A 20,272-nucleotide genomic window follows, 5' to 3' on the forward strand; every position below is an offset into this window, starting at 1 on the left:
CCATCAACTACAGAAGCATCATTTTGTTTGTGGCAGCTAATCTATCGTAGGCCACCACCTTTGGATAGTCAAGAGGCCTACTCTGTTTTGGGCAGTTGTCCCCATGCCGAGTTTCTCAGTCTGGTTCAACAATGTGAGGCTTCCACACAGTAAACAATTCATGGATGCTAGATTGTCATACAGGGCCATTACTAAATCAATAGTTGACTCTGATGACATGAAGCCTGCCCAGTATTCTTTTCTGGATAAAGTGACTCCGCCATTTGGTGGTAGCGATAACGTCAGAAAAAGGTGCTGTGGCGTTTTACACTAAATATGTCATATAGTTGGCACCAGCAGTGGCGTAACAAGGTCAGGTGGTACCCGGTGCAGAAAGTTTCTTGTCAACACCCGGCTTGAAAAAACGGCATCAATATGTGTTTAAAACACACATTTTTTCCATTTTGTCAAGCCGTGGGTGAGAAGTGTTTTCTCTGAGGGGGTCGACAAAATGACAAAAATATGTGTTTAAAACATATATTTTTGCCATTTTGTCAAGCCGGGGGTGAGAAGTGTCATCACTGAGGGGGTCGACAAAGTGACAAAAATATGTGTTTAAAACATATATTTTTGACATTTTGTCACCCCCCCCACCTCCCCTCAGTGATGACAGCCTGGGTGGACCGCACCCACCTCACCGCCCTGTCTACGCCCCTGTGCACCAGGAAGTATAGATAACAGAGCCTTTGCAGTCCTGTCTAGCTCAGCTCACCCGCTGCCAGGGTCTTATTGATAACTCTAGTGGAAAAGAAATTCACATAGGTGTACATGTTCGAAGTGAAAAAACCCACATGTCGATGGGATTTCCATTCCAGGAAATATATTTTGACCGAGGAGAAATCAATAAAGTTAAGATACATTAGCATATTAAACTTACACACAATATGGTGAATATTTGTTGTTTTCCATCCATTATTCTAAATCTATATAAAATATGTATCTGCTTATATCATTGGAGGAAACCCATAACATTGATTTTGAATTTATTACATTGTTAGCCTACTGCCTCATTATTCTTTTCATTATCATCTTCCATTTTATTGATCGTAAAATATGTATTTAGCAATCAACTTTCAGGAGTAAGTCACTTTTGTGTTCAGCGAAATTCTGATACAGAGAGAGCCTGCAGGGTTTGCAGAGCTCACTGGCACTCTGTATTAAGAAACCGAGTAACAAGGGTTGCAAGATAACACAATGAATGTCTAAAAGTGTGCTTCAATTACATTGAAAAATGCAATGTAACAACTGCATGAAAGTACAATCAGGCAATATTGCAAGCAATGGAGCACGCGTTCCTCACTAGAAAAATCAATCATCGATCTCTCTGTTAAAAGCTGTGATTGATTTTCAGTTTGAAGTGGAATTCCTAGAAGTGGTACTTGGTAACTAATGTTTGCACAAGTTAATGTATTTCACAGTTACTGACGCACAAAACCCTAGTTTCTTTTAGCAGTGCAGATGACAAGAAGTCAGGGCATGAAGTAAGTGCATACATGTAGGAAAGGTAAATGGTGGAATATATGAAAGGTTTTCTCCAGTGCTCACCATCCAGCTGTTTGCACAAGGGCAGATCCTCAGCTAAGGCGGAGGAGTGAGCCCCACTGCTTTTTAGCAGTGTAAATAAAGGAAAAAGAAAATGGTAATAACTTGATGTTATTATCATATTTATTTTTTCCTGCTGAGGCAGTTTTGCGGGCGGGGTGGGCTGGGGCTGCTCTGATGACAAATGAGCAGAGGGAGGAGTGATGCGCATTAATGTTTGGCCTGCCGCCCTGAGCCGGCCAAACAGAGATGCATGCTTTGCATATTCTGCACCCAGGCTGTATAGACGATGCCCAGGCTCCCAGTCCCTGTCTGAGTACCGAACCACAGTGTTCAGACCAATCACAACACTGCATTGCGTTCGGTGTGGAGGGACGACAGAGGAGAGACGCGGTGAGGAGGCAAGTCTAATTTAATTTTTCTTTACCCACTCCCCGCAGCTCCTCCACCCCTCCTCCTTCGATCTGTATCAGCCAACAATGTGTTTGCAATCAAATTTTGTGATGGCACTTTGGGCCAAATGTACTAATGTTCCCATTTGCATTTCTTAAACAGTGACTCCAGGAATCACTATTTTAACCCCTTCGAGGCTAATGACGAGCTGGGCTCGTCATGGCGCTTACCTGCCGTGCGCGGATGACAAGGCCAGCTCGTCATGAATAATGGTTATTTTGGTGCTTCAGCGCAGAACGGGAAAACGCCTAGCAGCCATGTGGTTAAAGGATATGCACAAAATGTGTGATTCCCTAATAACGATTCCTACAGATTAGAAATCGCTATTAGGGATTTGCAAATATGAAATGTTATTGCATTTCCGCCTATTGGCGAAAAAGGAAAATGGTTTGCATTTCCTAAATTGTGATTTCTTAATAGAAACTCACAATTTATTAAATGCTAAGCCAAGTGTGCTTGTGGACATAATGCTCCTCTGGAAGCACTCCAAATTTCCTGGTGCACATTTAAGTTCACAAATGCCCTAGGGGTATATGTGCGCCTCATGTGACAATAAAAAAATGCATTTTTTTTAGTTTGCACATGGTTATATTCAACTTGAAGTCAATAGTAATTGCATGTCCTTAATGCCCAATTCACATTTAGGTAATGCTTTGTACTTGTTCTTTAGGAATCACAAATAGGTAATCCCTATTTTATATTGAGGTCACAATTTGCAATTTATACAGTCTAGAAATTGCAAATTGCATCTGGTTTTGGCCTTCTGTACAACTGAAAATGCCAGTTAGCATTTCTTAATGGGCCAAAACAGCAATTCAGCCAGTTAACAAATGGCTAAATGGCTTCGTACATCCTGGCCTTTATGTCAATACATGCCATGCCAATACTCTCTGAAAATGGTTGACCTAAATATGGTGGCCAGATGACATCACCTGCTCCCAATTCCTGTTTACCTCTAAAGTGTGTAGTAGATATAAATTGTGTTAAAGCTTAGCTGACTGGTGTGCTGTTTGCTTGCAGAGGACCATTGACCCATAAGTTCTTGTATCTGTAGGCAAAACTAGGTGTAGGCCTGCCACTGACCATTTATCAAAACTACTGAACAGGTCCTTTAGGATGAGCAGATCTTGGATCTCCAAAGGGCTCAAAACAATGCAACAAATTAGCAAAGCTGTGTCTCCAGGCTAGGACAAGGGAACTAGCTACAGGTGAAAAAGGGAACTATTGTCGGCGTTCTCTGCACAGGGTACAAGGCTTTCCCTTAGACAGGTTCTTAAGATCTCCAGAAACTCATTTCTAAGTATGTGTTGTCCTAGTCTTTATAATATAGCAATTCAGTCTTGATGTTTTGGTGGACAGTAAGATTGCAACACCGGTACGACTGAAATAAACCCCAACAAGAATGCAATATACACAGTGGAAGGACCCTGAAACCCTGTGGAGCCTAACTCCAGGTCCATCTTTAAAACTCTATTAAAATGCAAACACAAAGCATACAGTTCAGGAAAAAGTATGGCACTACACTATTTATTTATTTACATTTTAAATATGCAGGAAATGCCAGGGGTCCACCTTCTACGTGCAGCACATAGACTTGACAGACAGATCAATTTCTTACACTAGCAAGTTAAACATTGACAATAGAAACAATACAACAAACAATATAAATCTGTTTCCTATATTCGCAACTTGAAATTTTGACGATAGTCAACAATACAAGTATCGTAGTTGTTGGTTAGAAGAGAAAGCAAACGTGGCTAGATCGGTAAAATTATCATAGTAGCGATTTGTTTAAAGGAGGGGAGAACATAGAAAGACTAGGTAAGCAGGGAGTGTGTATTGAGAATGGCGTCAGGATACCAGAAAGAATAGATAGGTGATCCGAAGGTATTCTTGATCGGTAAATAAGTGATTTTTGTGTGTAGTTGGAGGGACAGTACAGTCATGCAGTAGAGATTTCATAGGTGGGAGAAAGGATGCAGCAAGCCTAGTTGTAGTTATTAGGATTTGATGGGTAGTATTTGAGGTAGCAGAGCTCCTTGCACCAAGACCATGACTCATAAGCACCAGCTCAATTGATATGTGTGAAATTTAGGAGTTTTCAAATAAAAATCAAAGTCAAGCATTGGGAATCCATTTAAAGACACAATGGAACCTTGAACCAGACATGCACTGTGGAAGGTAACAGGTTTCATTTGTAGTGAATTGTAAAGACCTAAATAGTGCTAATAACCATAGACTTCTAGGAATTGGTGGCACCTACATCTTCCCAACTATGAAAAGACAAGTTGTCTTTTATATCCATGCTCCTTATCAGCTGCATTGCAACCAAGAAGCTCCACCAGGAACCAAATCTACACTACAACAAAATGGATTGTACTTGCAGCAAAAGAGGGTGTTCCTTACTCCCAAAGAACCTTAGGGATAGCCTGTCAGGAATTGTTTGGATAAAATATTGCTCCCATCTGCATAAATATGTTAGAGGTGAAGTGAAGGCTCCTCCAATACTCAAAAGGAATGATCTGTTCTAAGGCACATATAGATATGTTTAATTAAAAGATTAACCTTAAGTAGACGCCATATGAAGTCTCAAAAGTAAAACCCTATAGTGTAAGGAAATATAGTAAGTACTGATGTGTGCATTCCATAATGTCTTGAATGCAATCCTGAAGAAGTAAACTATTCTAGGTGGCAGGAAACTGCTGGTATGGTATGCAAGAAAATCGTCTGGTAGTTTTCTGAAATATGTTTTTCCTTTTGATTCTCTTGATTGTTGTTTCTGCTGGTTCCCGAGACTTTCTTAACAAGCCCCAGACCTTACAAGGCAATCCCTTATATGACTGTCATTATTCTTGGGCATTAAGCTGCCACTGTTAGTGCATACATTCTTCATAATGTAAGGCTATATATTTTACTCAGTTTTTTCCAGTTACGGGATGACGACACAAAATGTCAAAACAGTGGGAGTCATCTGCTTTACAGAATTTAGCTGTGAGCAAAGACGGAAAGTTTTTTCTGTGCTCCGACAAGGTCTACAGAAATGTTTAACTCTTACTTTTTTCGCATTCTCACATCTTAATGAAAATTGTAACTTTTGCCACAATTTTTGGTGCAAACATCTATATTTTCCGTTATCATTTTTTTTTGTGTGATATATGTTTCAGAAGGAACAATTATTTTTCTTTTTCGAGAAAAAAACGTGATGTTTACATAATGTTGCAAAAGGAAAACTTATAGAGAACAAAAATGCATACCTTTGCCATTGTGCATAGATAAACACGGCAACATGTAAACTTGTAGTGAAAAAAACGTCATTTTGCACATTTGCTGCTTTTCATTAGAAGTCAAGTGTTATGCCTTGTGCTGAAAATTATTTTCTCTGCAGAGAAAACCGGTGCATGGGTTAAGTAATAAGCATTCATTGATTCATTTTGCAGACTTTGCAAATGTCAAAAATCATGTACATTGCCAAACCTTTGAGTTGAAAAACAACGTGCTCAATGCAGCTCACAATTACTTATTCAGCGCATGTTGGTGGATGTAATGGGAATCTCTTGATCAGCTGTCAAGGCTTTTCATATTAAAAATGTGAGAAGTACTCAGGTGGCACCATACCTTGTCTTACAGGGAGTGCAGGGTCCATTTGGACCTGTTTTGCTGTCGGTGGTGAGGGCCAAGTGAGCTGAGTTTGTTATTGCAAGCCCTCAAGAGCTGTTAAACCATCTACATAACCTCTTCGCTGCTGATGACGAGCTCATCTCGTCATCAGCTATGGCGCTGCTATGCTGATGACGAGCTGAGCTCGTCATGTAACGCGGCTTTTTCAAAATTGCCGCACACAGCGGGAAAAGCCACCGCAGCGATGCTGTTAATTCAGCTAATATTGCGTAAGTATCAACTAACTTTTAACTTCTGCAGAGGCCCACCAACAATCTGTTGGCCCATGAGACCGTAGGAGAAAGCTGTGAACTGAGATCAGAGAAGAGCCTTTTGTACCCTGCAAACCCTTTCCACACTTTACTCTTACAACTGTGATCTGAGTGTTTAGCGCTTGTAGGGTCTTGGTTTGCAAAGGCTTGCATGGAATACGAAACTGCACCTTGGCAAAGCATCAAAGGATGCCTTCCACAGGCCATCTCCCCTTCACAGCGAGCCTCTGCACTGGGAGCTCCATTGCTCTTTATTCATAACCATGGAAGTCTGCTTGAACACATTCTTCAACATTTTGCTGCTTGACTCAGTTCTGCTACATTTAGGGGACATGTTTGAGTGATCTCAACTTCTGACCGACTGCATGAACCCCCAGCTCTGGATTATCTACTGGTCATCCATTGGGGAAATTAATAATTTGTCTGAGATTTGTTCCTTTTGCTTTGACTTTGACTTTCTTGTAATTATTTCTTTTTGCGGCATCACATAGGATTTTTTTGAACTTATTTTTTATGTTTTGTTCCGTACTTTGCACATTTCGCGTTTTCATGAATGCTATTTGTTCCTTTTTACATGCTTTCCTACAACTTGTCTCAGACTGCTACAATAATTATCTATTAAATGTTTTGATGTTTTAGTGTTGCACAGATGCCAAGGTTTCAGGTTGCTTATGTGTGACATTTTCATAATTTTAGTGTAATTATGAGTGACATTCAATGACTATGAGTGACACCTTCTCACGAGCAAAATCAAGCAATTTAGATGAAGGAAACATAAAAAATATCAGATGTTACACACATATGAGCAATGAGAAACTCTATTAAGATCTTAAAAGTGATGTAAAGCAACAGAAATGGAAGACCACTAACCTAGTAAAAAGCAGTTACCCACAGTTAATCCCCATAAAAAATAGTTTTGCAAATATGCCTGGTTAATGTTGGAGGAGGTGGGTGCCAGTCCAGTAAGACCTCTATAAACCTCGGTGTCCTGACCATATTCCTGGGCAGGCTTAGGACCTCCTGCAGTGACAGACACTCTGCGGACAGTTCCCACTCCCTTGGACCCTGTTTCCATCATGCTTCCAAGCAGGGCTGGATTGGGACCAAAAATAGGCCCGGGCACCCTTAACCCCTCCCACGCTTGTGACGGAACGGTTCGGTCACAGCCCGCTCGCCACATCTGCGCGGCGCTGATTTCGCGCCTGCGTGGCGCGTTCTATTGAGCAGGCGGTGCCGTGACGGAACCGTTCCGTCACAAGCACAGCTCACCCGAGGGGCGTGACAGAGCGGTTCCGTCACCAGCGCGGGAGCGCCGCGCGGCCCCCCCTGCCCCTTAGCACTGCAGCGGAATAGCCGCCGCAGTGAAAGGGTTAAAAAGCAGCCCATGTTTGTGGATCATGACTTATCATGTAACCTTGTATGTCAGTGGGCTAAGTTTGGAAACATTATTGGTAAATTCTGTATTTTAACACTTGTAGGGCCAGTAACTCTAGGTAATGTTTTCCAGGACAATAATTGAAAAGTGAAGCATTCAAGCAGAAAGACCTGCTTGTTAGTACAGAAGTACAGCATACCAATTGAAACCTGGGAGTCCTCATAAGAGCAGGTATGTATCTTCTCCCGCGTCATGCTCCCTCTATACCAACCGGCACCAAGTAGACCTGCTTCTTTCTGCAGCCTTCAATCCTGATGACTGTGCTTCTTGCATTGTCCTTTGTGACAAGTGTGTGCTTCCTGCATCATCTAGAAGGAGAAAAACATTCTTCTGGGACATTCCCAAGAGCTGATCTGTGTTTCCTGAACTCTCTCTAATGGCAGGTCTTGGACTGATGCAATTTTTCCAAATGCATACCTGCTCTTACTGCATCCATCCCAAGAAAAGATGACACACCATGACCTCGATGGAACTGAATGTTGCACCCCAAGGCAGTAGTCATACCTCATGTCAACGAGCATTTAAGTGGTGCATTCCTTGCCCCACTCAATGTGAGCTGTCCACACGCTGCACTGAACACATTGTGTAAAATAAATGTATGCCAAAAGTGATGCTTTTGAATCTGAGGTCTTTTTCTTTTCAGTTTTGCATATTATTCTGTTTTTTTGCACTGGCTCGGTTGTGTAACCTTTCCTTGCGACAAAGTAGGTTTTTCTGTAAAGCACCTGAACATCAACAGCTGCATGTGTGCGATGTAAGACTTGTAAAGAAGCAAAGTGTCTGTCTTGTTCGTGTCCTTCCTCTTCACATTCCAGGTGCTTTAATTGTCTGGTTCCAGTGCATTTCCACTAAAGTTTTGCCTGTAATCCAGCACTAAACCAACTCCAGCAGCTCCTGCTTATTCCCCTGCAAGCAATCACACTCAGCTGTGCCAGGGCACTCCACACAAGTCTGATAAGGTACCTCAGCGTTGACCTGTGGCACCTCTACTACTGAAATAATCAGAGGAACACACAGTTAGACTAAGCATTTCAGTCACTTGCAGCTATAACCGTATTCCAAGTGGCACTAATGTGACCTTCGTTCTGTGCTCTGCAGAGAGGCCAGAAATTCAATGAGTGTGTTGTCTGAACACATTTATGGGAGTGAAACTCTCACTACTTTCACAGAACTTTGGAGCGCTCAATTTTACCTCACAAAGAACCCCTTCCACAATCTGACCCCCTTAACCCTTAGGAGCAACTCAGATGATGCGCTGCACAAGACTCAAGCTTCATGACAAAATAAATTGATGAATCACATCTTGGAAAATTAAATACTCTTAGGAAACACGACTGGATATAAAATACGACATGAAATCAAAAGAGTAAAATGTAAATGTGACTGGCATTACTTATAGAGTCCTTGTACACAATGTTGAAAAAGTGTTTTACTTCCATTGCTAATGGGATGAATATAGTTAGTAGGGACCTTTGCTGTTTTTAACAGGACCAGTCCCACATAAACCTCCGGCCTCAGCCTTTACACCCCTGAGGGCTGCTTGAAACCCGAGAACCAGAGTAATGCAAAAAAGCATTGATAGCCACAAGGACTGATAAATGTCCAATTAATGTAAGCAGCACCTAGGGCACTGGTGCAACAGAACTGCTTATTCCACCATGTCCCTCACCCCCCCACACCTCCTCAAACATAGTGCCGGTCCAGGGATCCTTGGAGGATGCCCAAGCCCAAGCACATGATTAGTTCGGAGGAGGAAAAAGCCTCACATGGGGTACTCAACCAGGGCCGTCCATTGTCATTCTTGAAATGAGTGGGTTGAGCATGCTGTGTGATATGCGCAGCTTTCGAAGGCTACAGTGGCTTTGGTTTGTATGACGCGTTCCTAGCAGTCGGGTTTTAGAGACAAGGCACTGAGTGTAAAGATACATTAGCTATCAGCTAGGCCTCCTCTACTGCACCATCACAGAGTTCCCAACCTCCAAATCAAACCCTGCTTCCAAGACACATAAATCCCCGAGATGTGCAACTGAACAATACAGAATATTTTGCACATTAAGTCATAATTGACCCTGCTTTGACACTCTCACAGACATACTTTGGTGCTCTGCTAGACACTCTCTCTCACCTGTGCCACCTTGACGTGTCCTCCTGTGGTGCCTGGGTGGCCCAGATATCGTCTGTGGCCAGGTTGTTGGGAAGAGGGTCACCCAAGCTGTATGGAGTAGTGCTGTAGACTGGCTGTAGGTGGCTGTCTGTGCTGCTGAGAGAGTTGGCTTGCCTGGTTTGTGCAGCGACACTCAGTGCCACCACGCTAAGCTGCTCTAGCTGGTTAAGTCACTTTGATGGCCTAAGCCTTGGCCCAGTTGGGTCCTCATTCGGGAGCTATAGTGTACAGCTGTGAGCAGGAGGCTGGAGATTTCATGTGTGCACATGGCGGGGCGCGCATTGGTGGAGTGCTGCTTTCACAAGGCGTGGCTTAGCTGGACTGGGAGTCGTGGGTTGTGTTTGTTAAATACTTGCAGCACCCAGACACCCTTTGATTGGTTAGTCGTGTGCCTAATTTAATTAACATTAATGACCATAATAGGCCGGCATGCAGGGCCCCAGTACCAATGTCTTGTGGCCACAGGCATCTGGGGGCTGAGGATGTTGGTGCAGACTGCAGAACTCTAAACCCTGCAAGCAGAATCTGGTCTGGCTAGTGCCCTGGACCAATGCTGCAGCCTACAACCTGGTGGCCCTCCTCACAGTGATCATGACTTGTGAGGGAGAAGGAGGGGTCTGCGCAGGATGGAAAGGCGCCAGACTACAGTTCCTTCATTGGTGGTGGGCGTTCAAGGGAAAAAGAAAGCTCTAGATCCACCACCTGAAATTGCCAATGTTAATTGATCTCCCTGTGACCTGTGGTGCCGGAACACAAGGCAAGATCGGCGCTTCCTGAAATGGATGATCCACGTGCTGTTTTCAGCAGGCCAGTTCTGTTTATATTTCACTGTTTCCACATGGTCCAGCCGATACACAGAGCCCAGACAGCTCCCAGCAGCTATTGGAAGTTTAATAAATGAGCCATAAAGATATGATATAGTGGTGTGAGCAGCAGCAGGCTCCACTGACTCCACTCTAACTTTGAAACTATTGCTACCGCCCACTCATCTCACACCACGGGTGCCCCAACCTATATTTTTAAACCATGTCTCAGCATTGGAGGAATGTGGGACACATTGTTGCACTCTCTGTGACATCATCATGTCACGTGAATGTCTAATGGAGCTGAGCCAGCCCCCAGGCTTACAGCAGTCAGAGGCTCTGTAAGTCACCTGACTCTGTGGCTGCCACAACAGCGAGACTAGGCCCTGCTTTACTCTCTGCTAGTTATAGCATTCCGACTTGACTGCTTCAGGAGGCTCTGTAAATGCGTGACTTCGCATTTTAGTACAGTGAAACAGACTACCACACTGAAATACATTAGTCCAACACTTGATGCGTGGTAGTGGTATACAACGTTTTCCACACATTTTTCTCCCTGCAGGGAATCACAACGCAGTCGTTACAACGACCGCGTTGTGATTCCACATACCATTACTCCGCAAGTTGGAACAACGACTTGTGGAGGGGGGAGGAAGGTGTTGGATTTAAAATCATTCTTCCGACTTGCGGAGTAATGGTATGCGAAATCACAACGTTGTCGTCGTAACAACCGCGTTGTGATTCCCTGCCGGAGAAATACCGCGGCATTACGACACACATTCGTGGTACGTGGCAGGACTGGTGTTGTTTTCCTGACACACTTCTCACATAGCTATAAACATTAATATTTGTTCTTGGTCAAGTTACCTTTTTGTGAGGAAGGGGATACCCATAAGTTAAAGCCTGCTTTGTTGCTGACTTCTAGTCATGGCTTATGTAATAATTATTAGCTAAAATGTTGTTTTACATGGCATTAAATACCTCTCTGATATTGATGCAACAGCTGCACTTCATTCTATATCACTAGGCTCTACAAGGACTCATTAGGATACAAATCAGGGAAGTAACATGAATGTGTTGGACTGTTGCTTAATTTTCTATTGCTATCACCGTTGCCTACCACCATAACTACTAATACCGTTTAACAATTCTCTTATACCTTAAGCAAGACAAGTGGCAACCACGTAATACATCCATAAGAATCACATTGTGAAAACGTAAATATAACATATGCATACATACTTAAAAAATGTACAAATACGCACATTTTTAACATGCATTAGAAAAAGATGACATCACACTTTTAACAGTACTCCCAAACACACTTCGAAAGATGTCATAACACATTACATATCTAAAAAACACACAAAATGAAAACAACATAATCGTAGCTGATGTCTGGATTCATGACATCTTGCACCATAAATGGTAGAGGGCAGGCCCCAATGATGCAGATTCTTATTTGCTTCCACATGTGATGGTTGTCAGGTGAGTTTTTTTCCTTCAGGTTATACCTTTTTAGTTCTTACCTAAGCCAGCGCATGCGCTCCACTGGCGAGAAATTTAGTAAGTGGGGTTTTGAAAGTGCTCCCCATGCTTTTGATGGCCTAGCGTTTGCGTTTACGAGCGCGTGCACCCGCCAGCTTTCACCGTCTGAGGCGCCATGTGGACAGCGATCAGTTTCACTTTCGCGCGCACTCCCATTCCACTTTCGCGTGTGCGCGCGCACTCCCGTTCGCGGTCGCACATCTTGTTTTATTTCCTTTTTGCGTGTGTGCACACACACAACTCCCACTTCTCACCCACCCCACGACATATCGTGGGCGTGCACGGCCAATTCTTGTTTACATCATGCACTGAACTCTGAATTCCTAAAGTCCTTATAAAGCACCCGTGTGATATATTAGTAGTGAGGCATTCGCAGAACCCTCGCAGTAGCTCTTACCCTGATTTACTTTGCCGCCTTCCATGTCTGTATCAGTCTTACAATGTGTTTTCATGCTCACGTGCTGAGTGCACAGGCATAACTAAGGTTGAGAACACCACAGATCCCCACAATGCACCTCTATCCAGGTTTGCAATATGCAGATAAGGATCCCTGCAGTGACACATTCAGACGATTGAAAGCACCTCTGATCTGACTTATAGTTTTGAATGAATCTCAATGCTGTGACACATGAAGCATTCTTTAAGAAATGCAATGCGGGGGAATAGTCCAATCAGCCCCAATGGGAAACTGATTACAAATGTGCACTTTGGTCAGGTTATTAAATAAAATCCAATTGCTGGGGATTGTTTAGTAAAATCGGTGTTGTTTTTCTAAGGACGGATATTCTACAACATATGAACAAAATATAAGGAGGGGTATAATTAATGTTTTTCCTTACAAAAGCATTTTTTCAGGTCTGCGTAACTCCCCTAAAACGATGCAGAACGTCCATGGAAGGCTCCGAAAACATTTGCCTTCCATGATGCCTTTCACAAAGCAAATACATTTTTGCATCCGTGTGCAAGCGTGAAAATAAAAGTCATAATTACAAAAAAAACAAGCATTGGCAAAGCCAATGGGTCTCCGCAGTGTAACCTATTCGCCTTGCCAATGATTTTTAGCATAAGATACCAGCTCATGGGCGGTGAACACTGATAGGGCACCTCTTTCACAAATGTAACCATTGGCTATCTTACAGTTATTTAAATATCCTACATTCTAATAATAGCAACTCTAGGATGGAGAGAGGACGCTAATTCACAGCTCAATGCAGAGAATGGATGGATGAAGTCCAAACTACTGCGAAAATCTGTAGCATTGAGACCTTTTGGAGGTCATCCAATAAACTTGAATAACATTGGAGTGAATCACGCACAGTCATTACAGAGAGATGCCTCCCAGCACACGTGCTATGTCCCACTACCCCACCTACTGCCAGCAACCTCACTTTCAGCCAACCCTGCTCAGGAAAAGACACTTCCACAATATGATGGAAGTGATATGTTGTACAAGCTTCAAGACTCCCTCAGTCATTTGCTTTCTTTCCAAGTGGTGCTTGGTTTTTGTTCAGTGTTTGCAGTGTGACTACAGTGAAAGTTGTAATCAAAACATGAACAGGCATTGGTTACAGTGGGAGCCATGTGTAAAATAGGAGGGATACTGTGGAAGTGCAGCAACAAAATGAGGACTAGACATCAGATTTAGTTCCATATTATCAGTTGGCCTTAAATCCCAATAAGACTGAAAACGAAAATTGGTGGCCAAAGAGGGATTAGAAGCAGTGCGGGAAGAACTTCACATCCATAACTTCTCAAACTGAAACCTAGTGATCTGCGGGTGGGCAAACATACTCAGGACCGGGAAAAAACAAAACTTCTAATACTCATTCTGCAAGAGAAATTTCTACATATTTTTCTCCATTTTAACAAAAAAAGCATTGGCATAGCCAATAGGTCTCACCTTCGGGACCTTATAAGTGTTTTCGCCATGCAACAGTTGATGTTGTTGCACCAAGGTTATTGTGCTGCATAACTAAATACTTATAAAGTCCCAAAAGCGAGATCTATTGGCTATGTCAATGCTTGTTCCCTGTTCTTTTCATTTGATAGTTCTACCCAGCGTAGGCTGACCTCTCTGACTATACTACGAAGAGTTACATTTTGGCGATTTATGCCTAAAACATGCCTGTAAAGTTGCAATTAATAGCTTTACAGCCATATTTTGAGTCACATGTGTCCCCATTCTCTTATCTACACTGGGGTGCACATGTATACCTACCACTGGGGATAAGCAGTAGTTCATTTCTGAAAGGAAGAGTACCAGTGACCAAAACTCTGCTCAGAAGCCCACGGCCAGGGAATTTTTAACATCTGCATGCGGAGTACCAAGGCTGAGCGTTTTGAAACCACCTCATACCTGTTACTCTGCTACGACAGCCGCGGCCGGTAGTGGGAGTACCGGCTGGGCGGTGACGTGGAGGGGCAGGGTGGGGGTTAGTAATGTATGGATTACGGACTTTAACAGGTAAGTAAACATATAAATAAATAAAACGAATTTCGTTGCGCGCATTGCATCTCATTTGGTGATGCAGTGCACGCAACGAAATTCGTTTTATTTATTTATATGTTTACTTACCTGTTAAAGTCCGTAATCCATACATTACTACCCCCCACCCTGCCCCTCCCCACGTCACCGCCCGGCCGGTACTCCCACTACCGGCCGCGGCTGTGCTACAACACACTCCCTCGCCCTTTATCTCACTCCTGCAGGTTCCTGCTTTTTCCTTTAGATGTGGTTTTGATGTCTTTCTTTTCCTCCGTCTTTTTGATAGGTGTAGTTTCCGTCCCTTGCTCTTGTAAAATGAAGGATGAAAAAAACATAAGGGCCGGTGCCACCCACCGGCAACCACCGACTCAGTTTAGGTCTCTGCCCACTGTTTGAAAATTGCATAAAGGCGGAGATTTACACCTAGAAATCGGCAAATATGTGTGTGTGTGTGGAGATCATACAGAAGTTTAAGGGGCATATTACCCGCAACTAGCGATAATTATCGCTATGTTGGTTTAGCCGCGATATTTTTATCGCCAAGCTGCGGCTATTTTCATCGCTTAGGAACCTTGCTATTATCAAGGTTAATCTCCTAAGCGATAAAAATCGGCCGAAATGCATGAATATCGCTGAAAAGTCAGCGATATTCATGCATTACCGAGCTAATGCTCTTAGCCATGTTATCCACTTAACATTGGATAACATGGCTAAGAACTGCTCAGGGCAGGTGTTAGCTTTTGGAGATATTCGAGCTTAGCGACTGATTCCAGTCGCTAACATCTTGGAACGCCCACTTTGCATGTCATTAGTGATAAATATCACTGACATGCAAAGCGGGCCCAAAGATGGCCGCTATCTCCTACTAGCTGTCGCTAACTGGTGTCAGCGGCAGCTAGGTAATAGGGAGATAATTTTATCTCCGCTTTCTTGGCTTTTAAAGGCAAAAAAGCGGAGATAAATCCCCTTGATAATATGCCCCTAAGTTTTTACTTTGCCCATGAAGATTAGCGATTTCTGCCTTACTATAGTTCGACAATGTTAAATATATTTTTCTTGGGTGTGACTGTTCCCACTGTTGAAACAATGTTATTCTGTACCTCCTGGTTGCTGTAAACATAAATCTGATTGCAAATTTTTAATGGGGAACTTAGTGCAACAGATTGAGGAGATGTGGTCCGGTGGATAATGTGGTGACCTTTGAGTTTTGGTTTGGTACTTCACCAAAATATTGTGTAATTCTGGTCAATTAGTTTATATCACTATGCCTGAAATTAAAAATACATTACTATTTAATGGAATGCAGAGAACGTGTAATGTTAAAGTACAAAATCCAACTGGACAGTGTGCTGTCTGCCACTTGCTCCAAATATATTATTTCACACTTCCCACTTTCACATCCTGTTTTCTGGAATCGCATCCCAACCAGACCGCACTGTTTCCCAGCACCTCTTGTTGGAGAAGCTCGTTTTACATTTGTGACATCCTCTCTAAAGCGCTCTTTATTTTTCGGAGCCTATAACGGCGCTATGTCCTGCCTTGCAGAACACTTTCAACAAAAACACATCCATGAGCATGGAAACATTACAGGTAATATCTGTGCTCATCTAGTGACAGTGGACATATATGATATATATTAAACATGAATCCTTTTGAAGTTATGAGGTAAAGTGATAAATTATTATGTTCCATACATTAAAACATGACAAAAAATAGATTAAATAGAGATATTAGACTCGAAATATTTTTTCACTCCAAATGTAATTGAGATTTTGCAATATTTCTGGCCGGAAACACATTATTTTTACCTTGAAATATGGAGATGAGTGCCCGCATGCTTGTGTTAGGATATTATATTGCAGTGAAATGTGATAAATCTAAAAGCAGTCTCCAAAGCAATGGAGCATTCCATCTAATATCTGATGTATTCAGGCAACACGTCAGTTTTTATAACGTTTCATGTAGGTAATGTATTTATCATTTTAGTGTGTGTTATGATAGCATTGGGAATTCCATACGCAGGCACCACTTGCATGATCTTCAGAGATGGGGGATCACAATCATTGTGTTACAAAAATAAAGGGTGTGAGAGGAGCCGAGCTTGGTGCAAAAATATGACATAGATATAATGTCGATGGATGGAAATAAAATAATGCACGTCTTGATTTGATCTTGGCTTTATAGTCAACAGCAGCTGTAGTGGTTCACTAACTTCTGCCACTCAACATAAAGACGCATCCGGGCATTTGTTTGCACTTTACAGAAACACAAATCAAATTAAACAAGGACTTATCACTATAGGTTTAGCATGCACCGTGGTGTATCTTCATTGCTCTAACTCATAGTCCTGTTTGTCATGGTCCCCCTGCCATCCTTATTAACCCCTTTGCTGCGGCGGCAATTCCGCCGCAGCGTGGGGGGGGGGGGGGGCGAGCAGCGCCCGCATGCTTGTGACGGAGCCGCTCCATCACGAGCCGCGGTTGCGCTGTGCTCATGACGGAGCGGTTCCGTCATGGCCCCGCCCGCATAATAGAACGCGCCGCGCAGGCGCGAAATCAGCGCCGCGCAGGTGCGGCGGCAGGGCCATGACGGAACCGCTCCGTCATGAGCACAGCTCAGCCGATGCTCATGACGGAGCGGCTCCGTCATGAGCATGGGAAGGGTTAATAAAGTTTCGACTCGACCCCTACCAATATGGCGACCAAAGAGCTTCCCGCCCTGTGACTCATATAGTAGAGGCCACCATTTCACCATCCTGTTTTACCAAGGAACAAAAAAAGAAGAGGATTTGACATTCCTTGCTTGTACTTATTCATCAATATTTCTCTCCAGGGAATCTAGCAAGGGAAATTAAGGTTGCGACAAGTAAGACTGTGACTCAGAGTACTCCTCGGAGTAGCCACACGCTTTTTAAATCCCCCATAACATTAACATTAACATAACAGAAAATAATCCGAACACTACTTTCTTCATCCATCTTGTGCTTCTAAGTCCTCACAATTTGAGCATAAGTCCAAGCTAAGCAAAAATTGATAAATAACTCCATCACCAAATTTCTTACAATACCTCATGAACATTTATTAAACCAACACCTGCAGCGCATAAATGTAGTACGGATAAGACAGTTGTATCAAAAGAAGAGGAAATTGCCTCACTCAAATGAAGAATATAATGGGAAATAAATGCACGTGGGAGGCCAAAGTTGCTTCTGCACAAATATCTTTAAGTATGGCTACCTGAAAGATCACCTAGGTGGACTGATCATGAAGTACAGAAGGAAGAGGGCACCCAGATGCCTGGGAGGCCAACGTAATAATCCTTTTCGATCTACTTAAGGTAGATGTGCATGGACTGTGACTTTTTTTAGATAAGCCAAAAATAAAAAAAATGGACCTGCCGAAAAGAAGTTCTTTGTAGATAGACATAGAATGCTCAATGAGGATCTAATAATTGTCATAAGATCTACACTAGGTGGAAAGATGATGTAAGCGTGGGTAGGAAAGCAGAATGCGGTCTAAGGACAACTGTATCATAAAAAAATCTTTAAAAGGGTTCACAAGAACATACCTTCATGTCTCTGATGGCTGGTGAAGGACTCCATACAGTAGAGGTTGCAAGCCCTACATGCACCTTCTTGATTGCAAAGAACTTCACCAAGTAAGGGGGCAACGTTAATAACACTGCATCTAGTGCCCATGCTTTGGGACATGACAGAAAAGAACAAAATCTGGGGAGAAGAGAATTCTGTGGAGAGATAGAAAGTTTAATCTAAAGAAGCCTCAAACTTTTATGATTTTCCAGAAAAAAAGAGGGCAAAGATTCATTGACACAGATGATGATAAGGTGCGACCTAAAATGTCTGCATCCCACACTCCATCAATCAATCAATCAATCATTGCATTTATAAAGCGCGCTACTCACCCGCTAGAGTCTCAAGGTGCTGGGAGGGGGAGGTGCTGCTACTGCTCGAAGAGCCAGGTCTTGAGTTGCTTCCTGAAGGAGAGATGGTCCTTGGTCAGCCGCAGGTGTGAGAGGAGGGTGTTCCAAGCCTTGGCCGCCAGGTAGGAGAAGGATCTTCCTCCGGTGGTGGTTCTGCGAATCCGAGGGACGGTGGCGGGGGCGAGGCTGGCGGATCGGAGCTGGCGGGTGGGTGTGTGGAACGTGAGGCGGTTGTTGAGGTATTTGGGACCCAGCAGAAAGATTGCAACCAGTGAAATAAGATTGTCCTCATATCAAATACCTACAAGTTCAACCAGATGGGTTAGCTGATGGATTCTGAACCTCCTGATTTTGAAGAAAAGGAAAAAGGAGTACATGATAACAGCTCTGTACACTGCTGCAAGTTCCTTCCATTTGGAAAAGGTGTTCCACTTTTTTGTGGGCCACTGACCCTGGGCTGAATATTCCCTTGTTGTAGCACCATCACCCAGACTGCTAGTATCTGTTGTAACTGTTACAGGGAGCAGAGGAGATAATGGGATTCCCTTGTTCAGACAGGAACGAATAAGCCACCACTGTAGCTTTTGTACAATTGATGGGGAAATGGGGATCATGATTCTGTAGTTCTTTGCCTTTGTGTCCAAGTGAGACAAGAGATAATCCGTTAAGTGACATAGATGTAGACATGCCTAAAAGACTAATAGTAAGGAAGATACCATCTTGGATGGCACCATCAACCACTGTCTTGCTGTTGCCTCTTAATACTGAAGGAGAGTCTTCAACCATGATATCAACTTCTGCTGTCTAGCTGGTGGCAGAAACACTGTCCCCAAATCTGTCCAAAGAACGGATTCCTAGAAATTGCCGATACTGGAGTGGAAGAAGATTGGACTTGTCTTTGTTCAGTAGAAGCCCATGTCTGGTTAGAGTGCATACCAATCAAACTGTGTCCAGACCCATAGAAAAAGGAGAAGCACAGAAGAACCAATCATCAAGGTATGACACGCAAACAGCCCTCTCTTGATTGCCTCTTTCAGTTATGTCCTTTGGACATGTCTGCTCCATTTTTCTCTTTGTGTCCTTATCCTAAAACGAGTCATCTTATCTATTTTCAGATGGAGAAGAGAACTTTCAGACTGCAAAGTCAGCTTCCACATCCTTATCAATCATTGACTGCTAGTTTTCCATGTCAGGCAGGGCAGCATCAGGATCTTTAGAACACTGGAGAACCTCGTCACCAGAGTACCCAGTTCAGCATGTTTCCTCTTTGAAATGCACTATCCACTCTCCTTTTGTATTTTTAAACAAAAGACTGGTTACATAAACAGAAATCCCTGGTCTGTTTAGAGACAGCTAGTGCTTCCTGCGCTACCCAGTTTGCTATGGAAATATATAAGGTCCCTTCCCTCAAAGGAACAACAGCACTCCGGGGGTGATGAAATTTGCAGCGGTCTTTGTTTATTAATTGAAAAGTAAACAACAAACGCGTTTCGGCGTCAGCCTTCGTCAGTGTATATATGATTCGCTTACCTTTTAATACTTACCATGCATGTTAAAAGGCCATCGTTCTGTTGACATACATCCCACCCCAGGTCATACAATAACCTACCTTAGGAAATTTATTGTGAAGCAAATCTTTCCCTCCCACTAAATGCTGAAATTGGAAGGAGCGGTTCACCTCACAAGATCAAGACAGGGTGTAGAGGAAGACCTCCTAGGCAGATCTATAAGCATGCTAAAAGAGAATACTTGTATTATAACAATAAACATTTGACAATATCAAAATAAATAACAGTTAACTTATCTAGGTGAAATCTTACACTTCAGACAATACAGAAGACAAAAACAGGACATGTGTAATGGTGGCCCCACTTTTATGGTTCACCGAGCAGGACATTCTATGACAGCCATATTGATAGAAGCTAATTTGAGCCT

The 20,272-nt window shown here is 43.0% G+C and overlaps 1 protein-coding gene across 1 annotated transcript in view; it reads left to right on the forward strand.

Moving 5' to 3' along the window:
- Positions 1-20,272, forward strand: part of LOC147750721 (metabotropic glutamate receptor 8-like) — a 2,581,536-nt gene that overhangs the window by 1,102,437 nt on the left and 1,458,827 nt on the right. The window lies entirely within an intron of this gene.

The sequence above is a fragment of the Lissotriton vulgaris genome, chromosome 1_1, assembly GCF_964263255.1.
Source record: "Lissotriton vulgaris chromosome 1_1, aLisVul1.2, whole genome shotgun sequence".
NCBI lineage: Eukaryota > Metazoa > Chordata > Amphibia > Caudata > Salamandridae > Lissotriton > Lissotriton vulgaris.